The sequence below is a fragment of the Passer domesticus genome, chromosome 14 (genome assembly GCF_036417665.1).
Source record: "Passer domesticus isolate bPasDom1 chromosome 14, bPasDom1.hap1, whole genome shotgun sequence".
Taxonomy (NCBI): Eukaryota; Metazoa; Chordata; class Aves; order Passeriformes; family Passeridae; genus Passer; species Passer domesticus.
The window spans coordinates 1,643,918-1,669,622 of record NC_087487.1 but is presented as its reverse complement, the minus strand read 5'-3'; the positions used below and the strand labels follow the sequence as shown (position 1 = coordinate 1,669,622).

The window sequence follows — 25,705 nt, the reverse complement described above, 5'->3', positions numbered from 1 at the left end:
TTTGGAAAGGTCCTTATTTTGCTTTGAGTTCCAAAGGTAGAACCCAGAGCTTGGTGCTGGGGTGATGTGGGTAGGTGGCAACAGTGTTTGCCCCAGTGCTGTGCCAGTGCTCACCATCACCCCAGCTGTCCTGCACCATCCTCTTTCTTGAAGCTGAAACCCATGTGAGCCTAAAACTCCATCTTTTCTGGCCAAACACCAGGTTTTGTCCCTAGGCTTGAGGCACAGGATGGGAAAATAAGTGCAAGTTGCCTCTGTGACTATGGGGTTCTTGTTGGACTGGGGCAATCTAGACACTGCCAAGGCCTGGGAAACATAAATAAAATCAATAAGAAGCTGTTAAATTGTGCCTGAACCTCGCAAGGAACAGCGTGGGGAATGCTGGCTGCAGAGATGTATCTGCTGCCACTCCGCGGGCTGTGGCACATTCATTAAGCATCTTTAAGATGGATACACCCCCCAGATCACCTCCTGCAAAAGCCTGGGAATTTATTTCCTGCTGAACCATGCCATCAATCAGTGGTGACAGCACCGCCTCGGCACGGCGTGGCTCAGCCGTGCAGCAGCCAGAAAGGCAGGGGCTGGCTGCCCCACCACCCTGGGAGGGGCTGCCTCGGACCCCCACGCCCTGGCTGGAGGAGAGGGGTCCCATTCCCTCGCTCTCTGCATGGCCGCTGGGGGAAAGGCTGTCTCACACCACAAATGCATCATTGCACCTTTTCTGTGCTGTTCAGGATCCTGCTATCTCGTGCCAGCCTGCAGCCTGTCCTGTCTTCTCTTGGCCGTCCTGCATCAAACTCTAATCCCCATGGGCCAATGGCTCAGAGAGGAGTTGATGGTCCCACCTCTTCTCTGCCCTCTGTGCATCTCCCTGTGATCCTGGCCACTTCCTTGGCACCCTGGCTCCGCTCCCAGCCCCACATTTGGTGCTTGCTGGGTGGATGCTGGGAGCTCCCAGGGCCCTGCCTTGTGTGTGTAAATATGAGAGCCTGAAGTCTGGGTGGAAAAATCTTTTCTGTGCCTGACTTGATGCTTGTAGCTGTTATTGGAGCAGCCCGACAGGAGCTGGACAAATCCAGCGATCCGGGGCAGTATGGGGGATGCCGACTGATGGCTGAGCTGCTTTGCTTCCCCTCCCTTCTCCACCTGCTCTGTTAGTGATGCTCTGCACTGGAAAGATGTGACAGCTCCACTTAGCATGAGGAAATACCAGCTGGAGAGGGCTGGGTGACCCTCCTGCCCTGCATCCAGCACCCTCTGCCCAGCCCCAGGCTGCCCCTTTCCTTCCTGGCGCTGACATTTCACCCTCCAGTGCTTTCAGCTGTCAGCCAAGCTGCACATTACTTCAATTTATGCAGAGGCCTCAGTTTTACTTTTTCTTGCAATTTCTTCTGATGCTTTTAATTTTTTCCCCCCTATCAGCTGGGAACCTACAGATTATCCCATAAGAGCAGAATAAAGACTTGTCAACCTTTCTTATGTGCTCCTTGAGATGAAAATAACTTCCTGAACCCCTTATAATGCTTTATTTTCTGCCACTTCTGCTACTCTGAGTGTAATTTGACTGACTAAAGGATCTTGAAGCTAAAGGTAAAAAAAAAAAAAGATAGAGTAAAAATAATAATAATAATAATAATAATGGTAAAAACTGCTCCTGAGGGGCTGATAAGGGCCTGGAGATTCACACAGGGCAGAGCCTGCCAGGGCAGGTGTGAGCCCAGCTTTTGTTCCCCAGCTCCATAAGCCAGTGCTGGGGGTGGGGACAGCCGGTCTCTGCAAAAATGGGATGTTTTTGAAGAGAAGAAAGGTATTGTGTCCCCTGTGATATGGAAATGAGCAGGGAGGTAAGGGCAGGGAGAGAGGATTTCTGATGGTAATGAGGTTTTACACTGGCTTTCTTGCCTTGCCTCCATCCCTCCCTTTCAACTGTAGGATGGGGTTTCAAAGGCTGTTGTATTCTTTTCCTTGGATTATTTGTCTTTTTTTTTTTTTAACCTTGCCTGTTGTGGTTTTTAAAGATAAAAGGTGGGAGCCGCAATGAAGGAGAATTTTTCTTGCCCTTCACTGGAAGGTCTGGGAGATCCTGCAGAGTTTGGGGTGCTGATGTAAGGATGCCATGAGCTCTCATGGGCAGGTTAAATGGGCTTGGGAATGTTATTTCCTCTCCCATCCTGTCCCACAGCCTCAGCATGGCTGGAGAGGGATGTGACCTGCTGGCTGGAGCAAAGGCTGGTGCCAAACCTGAGCCCATGGTGGCTGTGCCATCCCCAAGCACCGTGTCACAGCTCTGTAGCACTGGTGGAAACCAGCCCCTCCACAGCTGTATTCCACTTGTAACTCTTGGATGTTGCTTGTGGCACCTCCTTTGGAGAAACAGCCTCGCTTTCCCTTGACATAGCTGAAGGCTGAGTATTCCTCTTGATCCTAACTCAGCTGCTGCAATATTCCTTGTGACTGTCCAGCAGTCGGGCCTTATTTTAGTCCCAGTTTGCCTAGATTCCAGCCTCCAGCCATTAACCATTAACCTCCAGCATTTATCTGCTGCCTCGAGGAATGCTCTGTTTTCCAAAGCCCTTCCTCATGTAGAAAGCAGTGCCTCCTGATGGAACAGACTGGACACAAACTTCCTGTGCAAACAGTTTCTGGTGGAATGCTAAGGCTTGGGCTGAGTTCAATTTGTTGTGTAAAACATGGGGTCTTTGCTGAAAAGGTGAACTTTCTCCTCTGCAAAACCAGTGCTGTGAGCCCATGGCTGCAGCTCCCAGGGGAACAAGGTGGGGAGCAGACAGCTTGGGTGAAGGGAGGTATGGAGGGACCTGAAGCTGTTCCTGGGCAGTGGCAGGGCTGCTGCTGGCTCTGTGTTGCCACTGAATTCCTGCAAGGCCAGGAGAGCCTGGGCAGCTGGGCTGAGCTCCACGGTCAGTGCTTTTCATCTGTTGTTGATCTGAGAAACTTCACTGGACCTGCCAGGGGAGCTGCCTGCCTCTCCTGCCCCTCCTGCCCCTCCTGCCCCTCCTGCCCCTCCTGCCCCTCCTGCCTCTCCATTCAAATGAGCTCTGCCAGGCTGCCACAGGTCAGCAGAGCTCCCAGGTCAAATCCACTCTTCGGGCAGAAGCTGCAAGCAAAGATGCCTCCTGGTGAGCTGTGCTGGTGTTAGTTCTGGAGCTCCCTTTCTAGCCAGAGCCCTTGAGCTGGGCTGGTGTTGCTCCCCCACCCCCTGCCCAGCAGACATTGCTGCTCAGCTGTTTGGTTTTATCCCTTCCTAATTTTACAAGAAGTGACAGTAAATCCATTCCGTATGCACAGGACTGTGTGGGGTGTTTAAACAATCATTTGCATCCAGATCAGGTGATGGCTTTGGGGTATCTCCTGGCAGTGTGGGTTGGTGTGGGATATGTCATGCTGTAAAAGTTAACATTCAGAGCCTGATATTCAATCTGCAAGAGCAGGAGAGCATCTGGCCATCAGCTGTGCTGTGTGGGGCAATCCCATGGCCTGTGGGTGCCTGGGGTTTCAGGGTGTCACCAAGGGGTGTCAGGAATGTCTCCTAGCAGACCTTCTGGCAGATACTGCCATTGAAGGGCTCCCAGGCACAGCCAAGAGTACCTACACAGCTTGTCTGCACATCCAAGGACCATTAGCTTGGGAGGAGGAGGAGGAGGGGGAGCCAGGGGACGTGGCAGAGGAAGATAAGGCTATAGAGAGGAGGATTTGTGGGAAGTTAATGGGCGTTGAATTGGCATTATGCCCCAGCAAGTTCTCATTTCCCTGGCTCTGTGCTGGCTCATCCCTACCCCAGAGCAGAGAGGGAGCAGGATGCCCCCACAGCTGAGGGCTGTGCCCAGAACATCATGGCCAGGGAGGGCAGGGAACCAGAGTCTGTGGCCCTGGGACCTTGGGCACACAGCAGGTAGCAAAAGGGATAAAGCAGAGGAAAATGAGGTTGCTGCACTGCTGCCCCATGGGTGATGCTGAGGGAGATGCTCCATTTTAAATCAAACTCAGATCAAAGTGGAGATGGCTCCTCTGCTGCTTGGGGATGCACAAGGCTGTGTCTGAGCTCATAACATAAGGGCAGCTTTTACTACTCAGAGCTCTCTCCTTGCTCTGCTTCACTCCTCAATGCCCTCACAACAACCCAGTATTTGCTCTGCTTCATATTCCATCGGCTTAGAAGAACTGGGGGGAGATTACCATGGCTTCCCTTCTGGGCAGGAGTGGATGCAGGGCTTGGCCTCTGCTGCTCTGAACTGGGCAGGATGCTGGCTCCATAGGAGAGTTATTTTTGAAGCTTCATTTTTTGTAGCACTGGGGTGGGGTATTCCCCCCATTAGCTCAGCCTGCCCCCCCAGGGTGAGTCTCTGATGAGGAGCAAGGTGCAGCAGGGCTGGGGACTGGCAGCACAGTTCAGCCCCATGGGATGCTCTGCATCTTCCCTCTCCATGGAACAGGGAGAGGCCATGGCCTCTGCCAAAGCAGAAATGCTCCAGTGTTGTTGTCAGGTCTCCAGCTCAGGGATAACAGCTCTTCTCCTGTGCCTCCTGAGCACTCCCAGAAGCAGCACCATGACTGCTTAAGTGCTTCCCTCTTCCCCTGTGTCCTTGACATGCCACCCTGGGGAGGGCTCAGCCATCCAGGAACATGGCAGCCGTGCTTGGCATAGGCTCAGAAGCATCCTTGATGGGATGTGCTGGGTTTGGTAGCCACTGGTGAGGGGTCAGCCCTGGGGATGTGCCTGCAGGTGCTCTGGCCCTGGTGTGTGCATTCAACCTCCTTCATGTCCCCCACAGAGCTCAGAGCTGCCTGGGACAGGTCTGAGAGCAGCAAGGAGACGTGGTGGGATGGTCACCTGCAGGCCAGGCCCTGCTTGGTCCAGTGGTTTCTGCAAGACTTTTTCCCTGCTCTCATTGCCTTGCTCAGGCCTGGATGGATGAAATGGACTTTACAGCCCCAAATCCCTTAATCTCCAGTATACTTAGCAGTATTAGCCAGCCTACAGAAGTCATATACGCAGTAATTGCACTCAGTGGAGGACACTCTCACAATTTCATGCTGGAAGAAAACGTGTTATTCATTTTCCCTCATCTCCCACCCATCTATGCAGAAGTACGTTGGAGCCATGATAGGGATACGTTAAACATGCAGAGAAATGTCATAGCTGAAACTCAACCTGCTCTCCTGGCAATTAACCCAGGCAGCCTTGCAGAAGCTGTGCAGGGTGAAATCTGCTCAAAGTGGGGCCTAAAGCTTCAGCACATCTTAGCTACTAATGCTAAGCAAGTTATGCTAAGCAATTAATATCCTTTACTTCTTTACAGCCCTTCCTTTGTTTTTATTAAGCATCCCTGCTAATACATTTAGCAAAGCTTGCAAAGCCTTTCAAAAAGCATGATCAGCTTCCATAATCTTATATACAGAATGATCACAAGCGCCAGACCTAATAGACTCAAAGCTAGTACGATTACCACTGGGTGGAGCAGGAGGTTATAAATTCCTGTGGCTGTAGGTGACCACCCCGGGAGCTCCCCACCAGTGGTGTTCTCCATCTCTTTTTCCTCTTTTGAACACACAATGCATTTCATCCCTATTATGGGGGACAGTGATTATAGTTTCTTCGTATCAATTCATATATGGTTTAATACTTGATGTAAGTCATCATGTTGTGATAATTTTCTTACCAGCATTAAGATTAATTCCAGTTGAAGTAGGTAACAAGTCTTTAACTAGTGTATAATTAGACTGTAACAACTGGCAGGACGTAACAGGAGCTGTATAATTAAAATCATACCCTATAATTCCACTAAAGTTACAAATGCAAATATTCAAATGATTACTTGTATCTGCAATAATATCACCTACTAATAGAAAACCACAAAGGGTCCTTAAGAAAACATATCCTTTTCCAATATATATAAAAGTGCAGTTGCAGGGATTTCATCTGCATGTGTTTCAAAATGACAAACAATTTGCTCAGTGTCAAGACATGTCTTGGGGTTTAAAGGTGATACAGTTGAATCCTTGTTCCCATATACTGTTTGCCACCTGTGCCCACTTTGTGGTGTCCATACTTTATGTTCTCTGGGAAAGAGGATGATTGTATTGTGGTTTAGTGCAACAATTGGCTATGTGCTGTACACTGAAGCATATTATTATTAAGACAGAAACTGCCACCTTGTTCTTAATGGGGTCATAATTGGCCAAAGACCACCAGGATTGAAATTCTTTTCTAGTTGTGTTGTCCCAAGCTACTTTTCAAACCTCTGTGGGTAAGGTGCTGTGTTTGCCTACCCTTGTAATTGCTGCCACTGTGAAGTGCAGTTGAGTGTGGATACATCCAAGAGCTGGTGAAAGATTGCCCTGGACCATTCCAAGTGCCTCTACAATCAGCCAGTGGTCTTTCTCATTAATTTTCTCCCACAAAGGCAATATATCAGACAAGAGCCATTGATTAGTCCCCAGTGCTAATAGAGAGGATCGCAATGGGTGCTCTAATTTGCTTAAATCACTTGTTGTTGCACTTAGTTTATTTAGGAGCACTTCAACGTCTATACCATTTAGGACTCCCAATCCTGTCCCTGTAATACTGGTTGCATCTCTCCCTGTTTGCTTTGAAGGGGGATGAGCAGGGAAAAGGTCAACACTTCACAAGTGATGTTAATTGTACACTGTTACTCCTTAAACTATTATCTGTCATCACACAACAACCAGTATTAAGTTGTGAGCAGCAGCTGGTATTACCAAGGCAATGAGACCTGTCCTTCTGCTTACCTCTACCCAGGCTAAATTATAAACCTTATCTGATGGACCCCAGAAAGCAAGAGCCTTCCTGTAGGTGTTTCAGGAACTGGGAACCTTGTTCCTATATAATCTAGGAAAACTACCTTCCCTTTGGATTTGTTAACTTTCCACTAATCCGGATCATCCATCAGTTTTATCCTTAGCTATGCTGTAGCAGTAACAGAGTCAATAATACCAAGAGTAGTGAAATGTCCCATTCATTCTTAGCTATTGTGAGAGTTTTCCCAGGAGTCAATCATTTTTCAGCTGGCTGGCTAGTTACCACCTGCTTGATGGGAGAATGGTGTATCCATCTTTCTTTTCCTAAACTTTTAACAGCAAAATAGGAACATAGTAAGATGGTATATGTTGCTTCCCACTTGGGTTCCAGTTTGTATTTTCATGAGAACATGTTAATTAAAATGTAATCTCAAGGTTGCGTGTCATGGACCTGTATTTCCAGAGGTGTGGGTTGATACCATTGAGCATATTCTGGTATTTTCTAATCCCTCCTGCATATATACAATGCATTGTGTCAACCATTCATCAGATGAGACCAGTAAGTGTCTTAAGTGGGTATTACCTTCATAAGGAGGCCCTGTGTCAACCCTTCTTGTGGCAAAGGCTTGTACCCAGCCTGGTAACTGATGTATTATCACTAACAAATGTATTCATTGCTGCTATATCAGGCAAGGCACTTCCTTCCCAATATTTCAGTAGTGGCCTTGGTATGTGGCTGGACAATACATTACAGCAATTTCTCTGGGTAGCTGGAGCTGATTCCAGCACTTGTGTATTTCTTCTCCACTTGATACTTTTTCCCCCAATGACGTAAAAAATCCTCATTCTTTCCATAGCTTTGCCATTGTGTGGCATACCCTGAGAGCATAGAGAGAGTTTTTTGGCTCGTTTCCTTTTTCTCACTTGTTCTGTACATGTCAGGGCTGCCAGTTCACCCTGGCCTTGCTGGGAGTGTGCCGTGGTTGCACTAAGCAATTAATACCCTTTATTTCTTCACAAGGTGAGGAGCCAGTCCCTCATCTTTACAGCTGGGTGTTTGTATGTCCCACGCTTGGTGCTGCTCCTGTTTGCAGAGCTGATAACTGATGGCAGAGAAGACTTGACTGTCTGAGGAATACTTATGCAAACAAGCACAACGGCTTAATAGGGAACACCCAGAGAAATCCCCAAAGAAAGCACCATAAATTCCCCTTCCCGTGGATTTATGGGGAGATTTTTCACAGATATTTATGGTTTCTCAGGTGGATTGTTGTGACTCCTTTGCGCTGATTTGCAGGGTGTGCTGCAGGAGCTGATGAGAGGGGAACATTGATGGGGCAGCCCAGTGTTCATACCAGGACGGTAATGATGGAAATAGCTCCTTAATCCTGTGATGAATTCCTCTTGTGTGCAGCAGCTGTAGCTCTGCCAGCACCAGCTGAGCACCTGGAGAGGGTGGCAAGCGGGGCTGGGTGGATTTAGGTGGCCCTGATCAATTTAGATGGGCCTGGTGCAGTGCAAGGGTAGGTGACCTGCCACAGCCCTGTCTGAACGTGCTGCCCCATGTAACTATGATATTTTATGAAAAATCCTCTGCTAGGATTTTTCCCCTCCTGAGAGCTGAGGGCCTCAGGAAAGAAATGTGAATAATAACTATCTGCTGCTGTGGAATGCAACAGGTATATCTTCTGTTGGTCCATGTGAATTGTTTTCAATTAGTGACCAATCACAGCCGCCTGTGCCGAGGCTGTGAGCAGTCACAAGATTTTTATTATGCATTTTATTCTATTCTTGTTCTTTGTAACCTTCTGATCTCTTTTTTCTCTCTATTCTTTTAGTATAGTTTTTATGTATTATTTTAATATATATATATATATATCATAACATAATAAATCAACCTTCTGAAATAGAGTCAAGCCTTGTGTCTCCACACATGGGGTGTTCACCACAACAGCCCCATCCACCCCTTCAGGGCTGGGCCACACCAACACTCTGTCCACAGCCAACCCATTGAACCACATCTCTTCTTCTCTTCTTTTCCAGGTTCCTTGCCTCACCAGCAGGTCCCTGTAGGATTTCAGCTCTGGTAAGTGCAGTTGTGTTTTCTCCTCGCTGAGTCCCCGTCTGTTGCGAAAGCGTCGTGTGGGTTTTGAGGGCACTGGGGCTGGGCACCACCACTGCTCCCCAGGCAGGTGGAAGAGCCTGAGTGTGTCCCTGTTAAGGAGCCAGTTCCTGCTTCACTTTGCCCCAGAATGATTTCCCCTCTGTGTGAAAATACACTGAGCTATGTCTATCAGTGCCCTCCCATGGTCCATGAAGGGAAACGGTGTGCGCATCTTTAATCCTTCCTGGGCAATCTTTGTTGGATGGGAACTGAAAACTTTGGTGATTGGCAGGATGATTTTAATACAAGCTGGGAAATATTTCCACTAGGTGTGACTCAGGGGGCCTTTGCAAAAATAAGAAGGTGAACTGATGGGTGGGAAGAGAGCACAACCTGCCTGGGGACCTTTGCAGAGGAGCCAGGCTTAGAGGAACATGTAGGCCCTGGAAGAAATGTGAATGTCAGAAGCTGCAGTCCTGGCTGCAAGCTAGTGTTGTCACCTGTGACCTTTCCAGGAATGAATGTGCTCCTCTCAGGCCACCCTCTCTGCCACCAGCCACCCAGCTGACTCTCCTGAGGGACCAGTGGGTAGAAGGATAACATTTCTGGGCTTTCTCAGGCTCAGGTCCCTGTGCCATTCAGTGTTTGATGTTTTCACACTTCTAAAGTCCCCATGGGTTTTCTAACCTTACCTTTAACCCAGCAGAAAGGGTCCTGGTTCTGTGCCAAGGTAAATTAGCAGAGGTGTCTCGCAATCAGCGTGGCTACCAAGTATTGTGTCATCTTCACCTTTGTCCTCTTGATGTGTTTTTTTAAAAAAGTATGTATTTATCAAAAAAGCAGCCTCTTTGTTTGATGCTATCTGTTGGTTTGATAATTAAGTCCCATGGAAGGCATTGACATCAGCCATGTGCTCAAGGATTTGCCAATGATGTCGCAGGTTGCATGGCCTTATTGAACTTGAAGGGTTTTCTTTTCTTTAGCTGCAATGGTTCACTACTTGGGGCCTAAAATTATTGAAGAGAGGATTATTATGGTGATCTCAGGGTTTTGGGGTGCTGCTGGCATGACCTTGCTCTGAGACAGAGCTGTTCTGTGACAGGGACACCACTGTCTGGGGCATATCTAAGCATGGCAGGGGCAAACTAAGATTGTGGATCCTGGTGCCTAGGGAACTGCCCTGATGTCTTCTCCTTGTGCATCCATCTCACCGGGGGGCATTGGGCATGATGTGAGCTTACCCCAAAAGTTGTTCCTCACTCCTGTACTGTGCAGAGACTCCTCATCCGTGATGCTTTGCTCGTGACCTTGGCAGCCTCCGCTGGGAGCAGCTCAGGCCCTTGGGAGAGCTGTGCTGTGTTGAGGAAGCAGCACTGCCATGTTCCAGCACGTGGGGAAACTCCAGCCAAGAGGTTGATGAACCAATCAAGAGACTTTTCTGGGTCAGGGCTGTGTTACATAGGGGAGTGAACATAAAGCTTTGTCTTCCCAGACAATTCCTGCAGGAACAGCTCTGGCCACACTCCCTCCAACAGCAAAAAGCAAGTGTCTATAGCTTCAGAGTGGAAACAGGCAAGACAGAACCCCCTGGTCCTCCAAAAAGGGGAGAAAGTGGAAAACGGCTTGGAGGAGGGGGCAGTGGGGGAAAAGTGGCCATGGTGGTAGAACTGCCTCTCCTGACACAACGTAATCAGCTCACGGCTTCTTCTCCCCAATCCTCTTTCACCCCTCCCATTGCACATCTCTCCCCAGACGTGGCCATGTGTGTTAGCAGAGATAAAAGCTCTCTTCCCACACGGGCTCTTCTTCCCCAGCATGCTTAATCATGAGCCAACGTGGCAAACAGCCTTCCTGAGAGGAGCCCCGGGCTCGGCTCTTCACTCTCCCTCCCTGCCTCCTGCCTTTTGCCTTGGCTCCCGCTCTGCCCTGCACCCCGGGGCTCCCCGCACGCCCCTGCAGCCTGCGCAGCCATCACGTGCCTCTGATAAACGAGCTTCATCTGCACCCAAAATTAATCACATTGTCATGCTGGCAGAGGATGAGGCAGCTGCACCGAAATGCCTGAATCCCTGGCTAATTTATCACAGGGGCTGGACGCAGCGCTGCTCCGCAGCTCCTGCCGCATGGGGACATGCTCCGGAGAGGTGACAAGGAGCTGTGAGGCCTGGGACTGAATGCTCAGGAGGACACATTCTCCTCCTCCCCAGAGCTCAGCCACTGATTTTCAACGAGGAGAACCTGGTGGGAGATTGCTCGTGCCCAGGAGGGCTGATGCTGCTGGCGACAGCCAGGCTCCTCCAAGGCACCTCGGACCTGGAAGCTGAGTCCTCCTGCACTGGAGCATGCTCGGGAACCCGGAACAGAAGACTAATGAAGGAAATGAATATGAGGGAATTATCCAGGATTTCCAAAGCTATGGTCTTTGTGGATGGTGGAAGCAGGAGGCAGCCAGCCAGGCTGATGTGTCTCATTCAGTTTTGCTCATCAGAAGCAAAGCGTTCGCTGGCTGTGCCCATGGTGCCTGTGATGGGCTGGGATCAGCATGGAGAACCAGCTCCAGGGCCAGTTTCTGGTACAGGATGTCAAGGATGGGGGCCAGTTGTGATGTTCGTTCCTGGTGTTGTGCATCTTCCTGGGATCCACATCATCCTGCTTGCCAGCTGCTCCTCTCCACTTCAGTGTGGGTTTGCTGGGCAAACTCTCTTCTCCTAAGTTCGTCCCCAGGACAGACGTGGGTTTCTCCAATATATTCACTCTTGCTTGTCTTGTGGTAATTAATTACTAATTCCAGACCAGACTCAGCTCTGGAGTGCTCGTTAACTAATTGGATGCCTTCCAGCAAATCCCAGCAGTCCCTGCACGATGGGAAAGTCATGCATTCCTTGTCTGCTTCCTCATTGCTTTGTCCCCCCACAGTCGATGGGAGCACCTTGGAGGAGATCCACTGGGGCTGCTCTCCTGGAACTGCAGGGGGCTGCGGGCAGCACACCACGTGCTTCCTTGGGGGTGCAGAATAATGGACAGCAAAGCAAAGCAACACACAGATGCCCTGTACAGTGACTGGTGGCATCCTTTGCTGCGCTCCCAGATGCTGGAAGAGGCTGGAAACCTGCTCTGCCCACTGGTGTCTTAAGGGTTTCACAGCAACTCTCTTTGCAGATGTTGTTGGATGTGAGTTTCTTCCTCACAGCCTGGCAGAAATGCTGGAAGACTGTTGTCTTGTGCAGTCTGAAGCTCTGCGTTGCTCACGTTTTGCTCTCATGGGGAGAACTGGTCCCATGTTTTTAGAGAAAAGAGGCTTTTGTCAATAAAATTGAGCTGCTGGTGCTCCCAGCAGCTTGCCCAGACAAAACAGTGTAAAGCTTTTGTTAAAACTTTAAATCTTAACTTACAAGGGCACGGGCTCCCTTAGATCAGCCATAAGCTGGTGAACAGATAAACATGGTGTTTTGAGGAGGGAGAAGGGGTGTTTTGGCCTCCTGTGCCTGTGAGGGCCCCGTGGGGTCTCTGGCCACTGGGCACCAGCAGTCATGGGCAGCAGAGCAAGAGACAGTGGAAAGCTTGGTCTGAGCATCTCTGAGCCTCATCCTCAGACCCTGCAGCCTGCTGTGCTGAGCCAGGAGCTCTCCTCCCTCCTCACCTGCAAGCTTCAGAGTGGGTTTTGGGGCTGGGCTGTGCTTGTGACTCTGTTTCCAGGCTCTTTGGAGAGGCAGATGTGTGCATGCCTGTGAGCAGGAGACACGTCTGAACTGATGTTCATCCTTATTTCAACTCCCCCAGGGCCTTTGGGGGATGATGCAGCTTTCAGACAGCACAGAGGAAGAGTTACAGTTCTCAGCTGCATGTTCAGAGTGAGCTGCTCCAAGGCAAGAGCTCCTATGGGTGCCACTCCTAACCCTGGTGCATGATGATGGGTCCTGGTGGTCAGCGCTGCTGGGGCTGCCTTATTTTTCCCCTGTGCTCTTATTTTTTTAAGTCAGGGCTGCAGCTGAGGTTTTGTAGGCACTCCTTTGCCAAAACATGACTGGCTTGTGCCTGCTGTTGAGTGGAGAGGCCAGGGAGGAAGCTGGGAAGCTGCTGAGATGTGACATGGGGAATTGGAGTTGTGTGGTGACACCAGAGCAGGAATTGGTCACACGGCCTAGGAAATTACAGCTCGGGTTTCCAGAGAACGGGTGGAGAGGGTGGAAGGCAGAGCTCCTGGGGAGCCTGGAGCAGAGGACATCGATGCTGGGAGACTACAAGAGATGCCTTTGCTTGGGCTGTGTGAGGAGGAGTGCTGAGGGTCAGTCACAGAGGTGGCTGGGACAGGGCAGGACCTCCTGCTAGAGTCAGGCCTGGGCAGGCACTGCTGGCTCTGCTCAGCATTTACCATCCCCTGGGCTGGGAGGGAGCCCAAACACTGCTCCAGGAATGGCAGAGAGACGCATCCCCAGGAGCACAGGGGATGCTCCAAGGATACTGAGCCACCTCAGCAGAGGGAAGCACTTGTCTGCCCAGAGAAAAGGCTTTTCCAGACCCTGTGAGGGGAGAGCCTGTTGTGGCTGTTTTGAAGCACTTTGCACTTGGAGGTGCCCAAGTCTTTTAGGACTCAGAGTACAGTTCTCAAAGGACTTGTTCCCTTCCTAGGGAAGTAACTGACTCTAGAGATCCCTGTGTGCCAGCAGGCAGGGCAACACTTGTTGTGGGAGGGCTGACACCAGCCTGCCCTTTCCTAGGTGCAAATAACTGTGCTACAAATTACATCAGACTTTGCTATCCATTAACAACTTCTCCTTTGACCTTTTGTCAGTGTGAAGGAGCTGGAAGAGTTTCTTTGGGTCTAGTCCAGACCCAGGGTAGTAAATTGGACATCTCCTGTCCCTCTGTCTCTTGCAGAATCATATGGATGTAATGGATTTCGTGGCATCTTGCATTTTCCTCTGTCGAGGCACAGATAATGGTATTTCACCCTGGCACCACCCTGCAGTGGTGCAAAACCCCTGCACCCACATTTTGGAGAGGACTGTGCTGTGAATCCCCAGCTGGGCTCCTCTGAGCTCAGCCTTTGGGGGTTGGGCATGGTTTGAGAGGGGTTGTGCATGGTTTGTGTGAGGTTTGGAATGGTTTGTGTTTCCTTGAACCACTGCACTTTTGGACAGAGCTGGCAGCACCAGCCTCCCTGGCACGCCCCAAAGCCAGCTCCAGGGAGCTGAAATAACCTGGTGTGACTCTGCAGAGCCTGATTTCTAGTCCCTGTCATTAAACATCCATCTGTTGAGATCTTTTATATGTATTCAAATTGAGACTTGGCAGGCTTGGGTAGCAGGGAGCTCACCTTTGTGGCCAGGAAGATCTGTTGAGCTCTTGAAGCAAACTCATCATCCCTCAGCCAGGATGGGCAGGGATGTGAGCACACCAGAGATGCTTTCATGGGCTGAGCTGGTGAAATTGGGTGGGAAACTCTGCTGTGTTACTGCTGGTATCCAGCCCATGGGAGCCTCCTTAGAGACGGGGTCTCCAGACACCAAAAGAATACCCAGAGCCCCCTAAGGCACATAGGGGCTACATTTTGTGCTGAGATGTTGAAGGGAGAAGAGGGCTCAGCATCTGGAGGTTTTCCAGGCCATGCCTGAGCTGAGCTCCAGTGTGATAACCGCCTCATCACACTGGAGCTGGCAGGAGAAGATGGCTGCTCCCCCAAATTCCGGATTTGTCCATCACTAGTGATAATGCACCGAGAAATAAATGTCACTTACAAAATTTATGGAAGAGCAGCTTTGCTAGTCTCCTTTTTTAAGGTTATACTAAAAATTAAACCACATTTCGCCCCAAGGGGGAGCGGCAGGCTGTCACCATAACAAATGTCCCGGTGTGTCACGGAGCAGCACACATGTGTGTGCACACAGCGTTCGAGAGGCAGGGCGGCGCAAGCGGAGCCGCTCACGTGGCTGCTTAGCTGAGGAAAAATCGTTATTTTTATACTTACACTTTATATGGCACTTTCCTGGCTGCGTAAAGGGAAAAAAAAAAAAAAAAAAACCACCAAAAAAAAAAACATAAAAAGAAAAACACGGGAGAGTTATACAAGCTCAAAACCGAGCTCCCACTATACAACCTGCCGCGTGACTTGTTCACGCAGGGGAAGCCCGGACCCTCGCGGCTGCGGGCACACACGGATGCTCCTGCAGAGCATCCCATCCCAGCATGGCATGGGCGGGATGGGATCCCGCAGCCCCATGGCGTGGGCACCATCAGCTCGCAGGAGGTGTTTTCCTAAGGTTCAGCAGGGATCAGCGTGGCTTTGGGGGCTGTTTTCCCCCTTCCCCGAGCGGTCGCGGTCCGGCTCTCCCGGCCGCTCCCGTGCCGCTCCGGCTGGGGGACGCTCATCAGCTCTGGCAGCCCACTAATGCGATTAAGGGCTTTTCTCACCCTCGGCTCAGCGCTCATTAACATTTCCCTGCTAAGGAGTTCAGAAGCGTCGCCGCATCCCGCCGCAGCTTTGGTTTGTGCCGAGGGGAGCGGCGGTGCGGGGAAGGCGGCCCGGCCCTGCGGGGTCTGTCCGGACAGGGACAGGGACAGGGACAGGGACAGGGACAGGGACAGGGACAGGGACAGGAGGGGACACGGCTGCCAGAGCCGCTGCAGTGCCCCCGAGCGCCAGGAGCCCTATTTCTGCCGGGGACCGGGAGCTGGGCAAGGCAGATGCCCTGCTTGAGGGAGGGTGAGGCTGCCTGCCTGCTGGCCTGCCCACAGAGACCTACAAACAGCTTCTCTGCGGTGTCACGGCCCCGTTCTCTGCGCAGGCAGGGAGAGAACCCAATTTTGGAAGCCTCCTTCCCAGATCTCACAATCGAGAGCCAGGAGAGATATTTTTATTTGGTCTTACAAGTAGGTCTTGAAACGTCTCTAAGTGGGTGCTTCATACTCTGGGTAGAAATAAAACCCTCCCATGCGCCACCCAAAGCCCTTCACAGCCGCCAGCCCCAGGCTTTGCCCTCTGTGCTCTCCCTTTGCTGCCTCTGCTCTGTGCTCTCATTGTGCTCCATGTCCCTGGCCAGCTCTCCTGGGGCACCCGGAGCAGGCTGACACGACTTCTGACTCCTGCCCAGCAAAATGTGATGCAGGAGATGCTTCTAGACTTTCTGTGGTGGGTCCCAGATGTCTTTTTAGCCACCTGAAATGTGTCAGTTTGTGTTGAAGCAAAGAAGAAAAGTGTGCTTGATGATTTTTTTCCCCCTGAATATTTTAATTCTTCCATCCAGAAAACCTGATTCTCCCATGGAAATTGTGTTTCCTGTTTGAAAACAGGTTGTTAACACGCCACTCAGCACTACAGAAGGCTGCTTTTCCAGGGGCTAATACTTGAAGATTGACCGATTTCAATATCTAGCACGCTACATCCTCTGATTCATCCTTTTCCTTGCATCATGAGGGCTTTTGTGCTTTTCCTTTCTCCAATGTGGATCCTCTGGTGCCTTGCAAGACCCAGGCTCCTGCTGCAGCCTGGCTTAGCTGAGCTGAGGAAGACCTCTCCACTCTGTCTGCCTGGCTATTTCCATGAAACCTCCAGGAATTTAATAACTTTGAGATTCTCAGCTGTCACTCACAAGCTGTTAAATTTGACTGCTGGGTCAGAGAGTAATTAGGGTAGACAGACAACACGTGGAGCACGTGATGGCACAAGACTTGTTTTCTTAAGGAAACCACGCCAACAAAAAAGGGAAAAAAGATCTAAAAATACCTCTTTTCAAATTTTTTTGCCTTGTTCTAGCTGCAGATAGCTCTTGACTGGCAGTAAGGGAATGTGGGCTGCCTCAGGGTGGTGACACCCAGCACTGGGTGCTGTGTGGGCAGGATGGGTGTCCTTGTCCCTGCAGTCCTTGGGGACACAGGGCTGAGAGCTCAGCATGGTGACTTTGGTCCCTTTGAGATGACTTTGGGTGTGAATGAAGGACGTGACACGAGCCTCTCCAGGAGTGCTGTGCTACATCAGGGCAAACCCATCAACTCAGAACCATCTATTATAAAAAAAGGAGGTTTTAATTAAAACCACAGATTGTTAACAGTCTAATACACTGCACATTCTGCCAAATAGCAGAGCATTCTTGAAAGTACCTGTTAAAATACTGAATGGTGCTGCCATTAAGGGATTTTGGCTGGTTGGCCAAAGGTCTGTGTCCTGCTGCAGGACACTAGAGGTGCACAGGAGGTGCAGGATGTCTCGGCTGAAGCAGCCAACATCGGGTTTGGAGGTGCTGCCCGATTGCTTTGTGTGCCCCATCTTGCCCTTTGGAAGGGGGACATCAGCACTGGGAGCAAAGGGTGGGCAGCGTTGTGCCAAGGGAGCTACTGAGCCTCTTACTGTGTTGGGAGGAATGGAAGGTGCTGCCTAAGGCTTGTAGTGGAGCCTCATGCTGCAGGCAGAAACAGGCAGCAGGAGAAGGACGAGGGCTGCTGCTGAAGGCTGCAGTTCCTGGTTGAATCTCTGCCCTCCAGGGGCCAGCTTTGTGTCTGGGATGCTCAGAGAAACCCAGACCCACACAGCTGCCTGCCCGTGCCAGCTTTTATTCCCTCTACCCGCTCCTCTCTCTCGGTGCTGGCGGGCAGCCCAGTGCCAGGCTTTTTATGGTTTTCTTTTTGTCTTTTTCAATGAGAATAAATCTTTTATCTGTTGACTGTGAGACTGTGCTGCAAACAGAGTCGTACAGATCTTGTGGGTTTTTATAGCCACCTCCATCTTCCAGGTTGATGGTTTGCAGCTTGGTCGGTGCCCAGAGCTGGCACCGCTGGCTCGGGTGGAGATTAACCCCAGCTGCTCCATGCTGGAGACTGAGATGCAGGGATGGAGACCTGCCCTGCCACCCCCATGATGTTGTCTCTACTTGCCTTGTATTCAGTGTAAGAGGAAAGGGGGAGCATGTGGCTGGAAAGAGGCAGACGTAGAGCAAGGAAAACCAGCTCATTTTGCTTAATTATGACTGACTGTGACAGCCCGCATCTTTAGTTTGAAAAGTATCTGTGAGGTATGGGCTGCTTCTCTCAAACAGGATAATTATGTTAATTAAAATGCTTTCTTTATGGCAGTTCTGATTAATAAAAACAGTTCCAGTGCTCTCTTTAAACACGCTAACCTTCTGTTGTGCAGGAAAACTGGCTTTTCTCAGCAATTTATGACTTTTAAAACAGATTAGAGTGGGACAGCCTGCTGCTTTCACACAGTAACGCTTCCTCCCCGGGGGAGAGCAAGGCAGCCCACCAGCACAGTGCCCTGCTCGTGGGGAACAGACGGAGCAGAGCACTCGGGCAGCGACGCCGGAGCAGGCAGCAACATGTGCCCGTGTGGGAGCGAGGGATGGGAGGCGTCAGAGAGCTCTGCCAGAGTGCCAGGGAATAAAAATACCACTTATTTCTCTAATTGCTGTTTATTTCCTCTGCAAAGTATTGCGATAATTAACAAGCTCCCAATTAAGGAAAAATTGTGTGTGGAGGAAAAGCAGGTATGGGTGCCAAGAGAGCTGGGTTTGTGCCAGAGAGTGGTGAGGGGCAGTGGTGGTGGGTCCCTCTTGCTGACCATCCCACGTGGGATGGGGCCCTTTGGGGACTCCAACACTCTGGAGGATGTGGTAATTACCCAGTTCCTCACTGGAGACCTTTCCCAAGATGATGGTTGTGCTTCCAGAGATCTGAAAGCTTAGGAGCTCATCTGACCACTGGTGTGGCTGCTGCACATTTGGCTGGTTTGCTGGTCCTTGAAGGGGTTTTACTTCCTGCACATGGAGGTTCAAGGCCTTTGAGCACAGTGGGTTTGGAGAGGGGCTGAGCATCCAGCACCCTCCTAAATGCACTGGCAAATTGGGAGGGCTTGGTATCTGCAGAAGCTCTGATAATATAATCAACAGGCAGCCCAGTGTTCACAAGGGGGCACCACCTGGTGTTCATAAGGAGGATGGGTTTGCCACACTCTTCTCCACAAATGCCAGTCCCCAGCCAGATGCATGTTCCCACTGTGACATGAGGTGTTGTGTCCTCCCCACCATCCCTTTTCCTTTTTCCACATCTTTCCCCTGGCTTGCCACCCCTGCTGGCAGCTGGTGCCTTAGGCTGGGCCAGATGCTGGAACAACACATGGAGCAGTTCTCAGCTCCCACTTCCCAGGCCCAGCAAGGGACTCTTACACAGGGGTAGTGACTTACCTTGGGCTCCTTCCCCTCCTGTGTGCCCAGGAAGGGACCAGCACCTCCAGCAGCTCATCCTCAGGTTTGGGCAGTGCTGCTCAGCCCTCTGCTTTGGCAGGTGCTTTGGGAAGGGTGGCACCATCCTTCTGCCCTGCAGGTAGCTGGTCAGAGGAGTTTGGGTCTGTTCTGCCCTGCTCCTCTAGGAGAGAAGGAAAGGGAGTGTTTGTCCCTGACCCTGTGAAATGCTGCATTTGACCAACAGCCCTTCCCTAAAGCTTTAGTTTCCCATTGAGCTGTGACTCTTGATGTAGAGCTGATTGACTTCACTGGGTTTGCTTGACCTGGTGAACTGTTGGCAGGCAGCCCCACTTCCCCTCTCTCTCCATGTTTGAAGTATTTTGGTGTGGGATATGGGGAGTGAAAACCCCTAGAGGTATGGAGTGTAGCCAGGGGAGGGTGGTGAGGGGCTGTGGGGTGAGGTTCCTGCACACATCCAGCAAGGCAGCTTTGCCCTTTGGTGTGCAACCCGCAGATCTTGGTGAGCAGTGCAGTCATTCAGGGAAGCTATCCAGAGCTTCCCTGCAGGCTCTCCCCCCAGCCTGGGGGGCTGCAGCCATCCCAGCATGGCTCCAGCCCCCTGGCACAGCCCTTTCCTTGCCCTGCAGTCTTGGCTGGGGCTGGCTCTGCTCCCCTCCTCGCTGCCCCGTTTACCTCTGCTATATTTACATGTCTATTTTATGATTTCAATTTTTAATGCTTCTGCTCTTTGAAGATGCTTAATGCTTTGGAGTGGAACATTTTCTTCTGAGTCCTGAGTGCCAACTGAGGACAGACCAATAAATCAACTAATAACTGGAACCTCATTTTCTGCTCCCATGGCTGTGAGTTAACCCTCCTTGTGCCTCCAAGGCTCTCCTGGTGCTTCCCATGTCCCTGGGCAGGAGAGCTGCCTGTGCCCTTTTGCTGGGCAATGTCAGACCTCTGGGGTTCCCATGCTGGGCTGTATCTTAAGTGATTTCTGGGTGAATCTTGGTCATGGTTTCCAGCTGCCACCTTCTTTCCTGTTCTGTCACCACTGGTCCCAACACCTTGTTGGGTCAGCAGAGCTAGAGATTAGGAAGGCAGCCTGTAGAGAGCGGGGAGCATGGTGGCTGGGTCTGGCAGGTCAGCCAGCGAGACCCAGGCTGTTCCAAAGCTCCTCAGGATGGGACAGCTAAGTGCCAGCTTTGTGACACCACAAAATCCAGGACCTCTAACTGTGCTTGGCAGGAATGATGTCCAGAGAAAGCCACTTCCTTGTGGCTTGCATAGGGAACTCTTGTTCTGTCAACAGCTTGTGGCAGAACTGGAGGAACACCTCAGGAAGGCATCCTGTGTCCCTTTCACTGGCAGCTGGGGCTGATGAATTCCCAGCACAGAAAAACGTGCTCTGCACTATGAGTCTAACAGAAAGTGGCAGATCTCAGGTAAATCTTCTTTCCAGCTATTCAGCCTAGACCTCAAAGGTCTGAGGAGTTTTCACATTGCTGCCTTCATTAGCCCAACTCTATTTTCTGTTCTCATTAATCTCAATAGCATCTAATGCTTTAAAGAAGCACCTGCTTTTACCTGTGTCTCGGTTTGAAAAGGCAGGTGTCTGCTAAAGCAGGAGCCTTCCTTGAAATGGAAAATGTAAACCCCCTCCCTCCAAATTATTATAATTTTGAAATTAAGGAGCTCTCAGGCAAAGATATGGGAGCAGGAATAACAGTTCTTTAGTAGGGAAAAAAAAAAAAGGCAGTAATACAAAACAACACTGCCAGAGTCAGAACAGTCCCTGTCCCCCTGTGGGTCAGAGTGGTGGCACAGCCCCATCCCATGGGGGCTCAGCCCTCCTGCAGTGCCAGCTGTGCTTCTGCTGCAGCAGGGATCCTGCACAAGGGGGCAGTTTTCCTCTGGAGCTCCAGGGCTGCTGGAGATGGGCCTGCTCTTCCTCTGGGAATGCAGGGCAGGAGAAAGCTGCTCCTCTGGGAATGCAGGACAGGAGAAAGCTGCTCCTCTGGGAATGCAGGGGGCAAAGGCTGCTGTGCTGTTCCAGGCTCAGATTGTATCCAGGTAGGAATGCTTGGCTCCTGCCCTGGGCAGAGCCTCTCCCAGTGGGATTATGGAATTTTATCAGCCATGCAGGAATACTGACTGGCCATGAACAGAAGAGATCTCCTGGAGGGAGGATTGGTTGTGGAAGAAATAAAGAAAATTGCCCAATGAACAGAAGAGAACTGCCCCACCTCTAACGGATGGGAAGCAGAATAGACACCCCCAGCCACATCTTGCATTTCCAGCCTAAGACAACCTGATCCTGCAGTGAGGTCCGCAGGATCCTTGCAGGGCATCTGTGTTTCCCCTCTGCACGTCCACACCTGCAGGCTTGAGGATTCGGGTGCTAGCCCTGCTCTCAAGACTACCTTCCCTGAGACAGGCTGCTGGCCTTACCTTGCTCTAACGCTTTATTGCCTGTTGAATTATGAAAGCACTGCTTGTATCACCTGGCAGATGGCCACAGAGCTGCCTCTCAGCTGCTCTTTAACTCCTGACTCCCAGGTGTTGCATGCATTAGCCTTGTCTGCTCTGCAGCTGGAGCCGGGCTGTGCCCGTGGGCTGTGCTGGGTGGGGTGCAGGGCCCTGGGGAAGCCCTGGCCTTGCAGAAAGCAGCCATCCCTGGGCTCTGCTCCCCTCAGGGGGCTCTGGTGCTGTAGGGCTGTACAGTGGGCAGGGGGGTCCCCTGGGCCAGCAGCACGTGGGGCTGGACACACCAGTGTCCTGTGGTGAGCCCTGCCTGGCAGGACAGCCTGGCATCCCCATGTCCTGGGCCCTGGGTGCTCGAGGCCCTCTGGTCCCTCCACACCCTGGCAGCAGCTGGGTGCCCTTGGCACTGCTGATCCAGAGCAGAAATGGGCTTCACAGGGCTCCATGGCTACCTGATGAAGTGCTGGACCTTCATTAAATGCTCTGTGAGCCAGGCACATCTCCTGGTACCCTTCCTCTGCCACAGAAGCACAGAGCTGCAGAGCAGTAAACCAAGGCCATGCCATTCCCCACTTTGTTTTTTGTCTCTGATGCTGTGGGTTTGCTCCTGGGGGCTGGAGCCCCACAGATGCCTCTGCAGGAGCTGGGGCTGCACTGCTGCTGCCCAGTGACAACCAGGAGTGGGCTCAGCCAGGGTTTGATTCCCTCTTCTGCTGTCAGAAGTGATTTGTCCCTAGGGAGCTCTCACAGTCCTTGCCTTGGCACAGCCTGACCCCCAGCCAGCATGGTTTTGGCAAAGCCAGGAGTGCCCAGGGCTGGTTGGCAGAGCTGCTCTGGTGCACAGCTGATGGCTCAGACTGCCCAGTGCCTTCATTCCCAGGGAGTGCTGGGAGAGGGTGGGAAGGGAACAGGGCCCTTCTTCCAGCCTTGCTCTCTGATGGCCCGCCTTGTGTTTATCCGTAATTACATTGTGGTGACACAGCTACAGTTTCCAAAGCCATACACAAATGCTTAATAACCCATGGGAATGCTTTCCCATTCGTAAAGGGACACAGGCTGGTCCATTTCCCCTGGTCCTGCACAAGCCAAGCGTGGGGCAGCATCTCAAGGCTGCTCCCCTCTCTGCTGGGGACCTGCCCTGGAGTGACACCACCTCTTTCCCCTGCATCATCCATCAGACACTCTGGAAATGGAGGCACAGGGTACCAGGGTAAAATTTTCCGTTGGAAAATGTATTTTTTATCAAGCTACATTATCAGAATCAGCATGTAGCCATGGAGCCAAAATTCAGGTGGGAGAATATTGAAGCAAATAATTCTGGCTTCTGTCTGTTGACAGTGTCCAGGAAATTCAAATGTGTCTCTTTGATTTGATGTGTTTTGACTTTTATGTTTTAATTTAATATCCAGGTTGTATTTAACATTTTATTATGATTCGTGCTTGAGAAATTAAATACTTTTTCCCTTACTGCGGCAAAATTCCTGAATATTTCCCAGTGAAATGCCAGGGCTTGGGTTTTTTCTGAGTCCTGTCCTGCAGGTGATTTTGATTCACTGAGTTCAGTGCAAGACAAAACTTTCCATTTAGGAACCTTGCACAAACCAGATATTGGTTTCTATTAGGCAGTTTCTGAAAATTCATGGCTTTTTGGTTTCATGTGCCTTGGCAATACCCTGGAGCAGGTTTGGGGTTCTGGGGAAGCAGCAGAGGCAATGTAGAGGTAGATTTATTTATGGCTTTGAGCAGACCACTGAGGGACGGAGGTGTCTGGGGAGCACCATGTCCTGTGCTGTTGTGGGGCCACTGCTGGGGACGGTGCAGGGAGGTGGCACCACATTCCTAAGGTGGGATGCCATGGGGTGCATTCCTCTCCCTGCTGGGGACGGTGCTGGGAGGTGGCACATCCCTCTGGTGGGGTGCCATGGGGTGCATCCCTCTCCCTGCTGGGGACGGTGCGGGGAGGTGGCACATCCCTCTGGTGGGGTGCCATGGGGTGCATCCCTCTCCCTGCTGGGGACACACGGACACTCTGCTCTCACTGACACCGTAACAGGGCAGGGGTGCCACAGACTAAAGCCTCCTCTGCACCCCCAGAGACCCCCCTGAGGGAAGTGGAGCTGCAGGCAGAGCTCGAGGCGAGCAGAAGAGCTGCTGCTGCTGCCGGTGCCTGTTGGCTGCTTCCATGCACGTGAGCACGTGCGCGGGTGTTTGTGCATGCATGTGAGGAAAAAGCCACTTTCCAGGCAGTTCTTTTAACAACCAAATGACAGCTTGTTTGCTGCTAGGATTGCAGGCCTGCCTGGCAGAGGCTCCACACTAGAACTTTGGATAGCCAAACACATTTGTAGGGGATCAGTCGACAGCGTGTTCCAGCCTCCAGCTCTGGCAGGGGGGGAAAAATCATCTCCCTGATATATGTGTTTCAGCACCAATTATCCAAGCCTCATTTGCTCTAGACTCACAAGACCATGTCCCATGACATCTATTAATTGCATTAAAGATCTCTCATTATCCTAAATCTCCAGGATGCCAAGTTGGAGTGGCTCAGGCCCAGGTTTTCAGGAGGGCACACGTGTGTGCGAGCACTCGGGATGGAGGAGGCCCCTCATTCAAGGCAGGCAGAGCAGGCACAGCCCCCACAGGCAGCAGTGGCGTGTTCCTCCCAAGCTCCTGTCCCTGGTTATTCACAGCTGGGTTGTGGCTGATCCCTGGGGCTGGCTGTGACACTTGGCTCGGGGCAGGCTGGCAGAGCCTTTCCTGTGGTCCCTGAGGTGTCGGTTCCATGGGGAAGGATGCTGCCAGCACTCCGCACCACACGCCGCCAAGCACGAGCCCACTGCCCCTTCTTTGCCAAATACTTATTGTTCCTGCTTTGAACTTCTGCAGAGAGAGGTTTGCCAAGGCTCCAACATGAATCATTAATTAATTCCTGGAGGGCTTCTTTTTTTTTAAAATGTTTGTTTGTTTGTTTTGAGGTTTTTTAGGTTGGGGGTTTTTTTTGGTGTGTGTTGTTTTGCTTTCATAATTGAAAGCAGGGAGAGGAAGGCAGTGTAGGTGCAGGATAGCAGAGGTGCAGTCAGAATCATTTCACCATTCATGGTCAGAAGGATGGCATGGTGCCCTGCTTGCCCTTGCTCCTGGGGCTGGGCTGTAGTTGCTGCTGGGGCTATGGGCATGCAGATTCCTGCCCCTCAGCCTTGGCTCTCATCCTTCCTGTGTGGGCAAACTGGTTATAAGCATCCCTCTGCCCTTGTCACCCTCCTCCTTCATCCTGTGCCATGGTTGGGGTCTCCTCTGGTATTCACAGTTCTGGAGGTGCCCTTTGCCAAGAGCCCTGTGGATGCAGGGACCCTGAGGTTCAGTGTGGAATTGCATTGTTTCCTTTGGAAACATCATTCCTTGATGAGGCCTCTGGAGGGGCTGGTGGAGGCAGAAAGCTCAGCAGGGCACCTTGGAAAGGAAAAGGCAAAAGTGAAAAGGACAGAAAGGTCTCATTAAAAGAGAAAAATACATTTTCATTTACTGGGGCAGCCTCAGGATTGTGGAGAGCAGAGGAGGGCAGTAAGGTCTGCTTGGAGGCTGACAACCCAGCTCCTTGTGCACCGCGTGCTCCAGTCCCCGACCATCCCAGTTTGTTCCAGTGCCACCTTGGACTGGGGAGCACCAGCTAGGTCAGCCTCATGGTGCTGCAGGGGGGGACAGGCCTGATCCCAGAGCTCAGGAGCACAGCAGGAATGGGCAGCATTTGCAGTAATGGCCAGGCCCTCGAGCCTGCACGAGCTCTTGCCATTTCCACCCTCTTTCTGGTGTAATAACTTGTTCCTTATTGACATTTTTATTCCGAACACAGGGAAAATGCCAGAATGGTAATTGCTGTACATGTAAAGCAAGGCACCGTGCCATATCCTCCAGATCATTTCCTTCCCCCCTCTCCCAGCTTGTAAGGCCTAGGTGGAAGTGACAGTGGCTTGGCTGGAGGGTGGGATACAGGGACCCACATGTGCCCTGGAGCTGCCACCAGGTGGGTGGGGACGAAGGCACTGTCCCCTCCTCTGCAGTGGCTCACAGGGCTGGGAGTAACACCGGCTCTAATTGCTCTGCTAACAGCTAGACCTGCTGCCTCCAGGAACACTTACATCTGCAGGTATCTTGTGGTTTCTAA

General features: G+C 51.4%; 1 protein-coding gene across 4 annotated transcripts in view; it reads left to right on the top strand.

Annotated features, from left to right (window-relative positions):
• Positions 1-25,705, top strand: part of LINGO1 (leucine rich repeat and Ig domain containing 1) — a 158,333-nt gene that overhangs the window by 43,235 nt on the left and 89,393 nt on the right. For all 4 annotated transcript variants that reach the window (XM_064388680.1, XM_064388679.1, XM_064388683.1 and 1 more), the window contains one exon: positions 8,821-8,863. The gene's annotated coding sequence lies outside the window, so the exon portion shown is untranslated. The remainder of the gene's footprint in view (positions 1-8,820; positions 8,864-25,705) is intronic.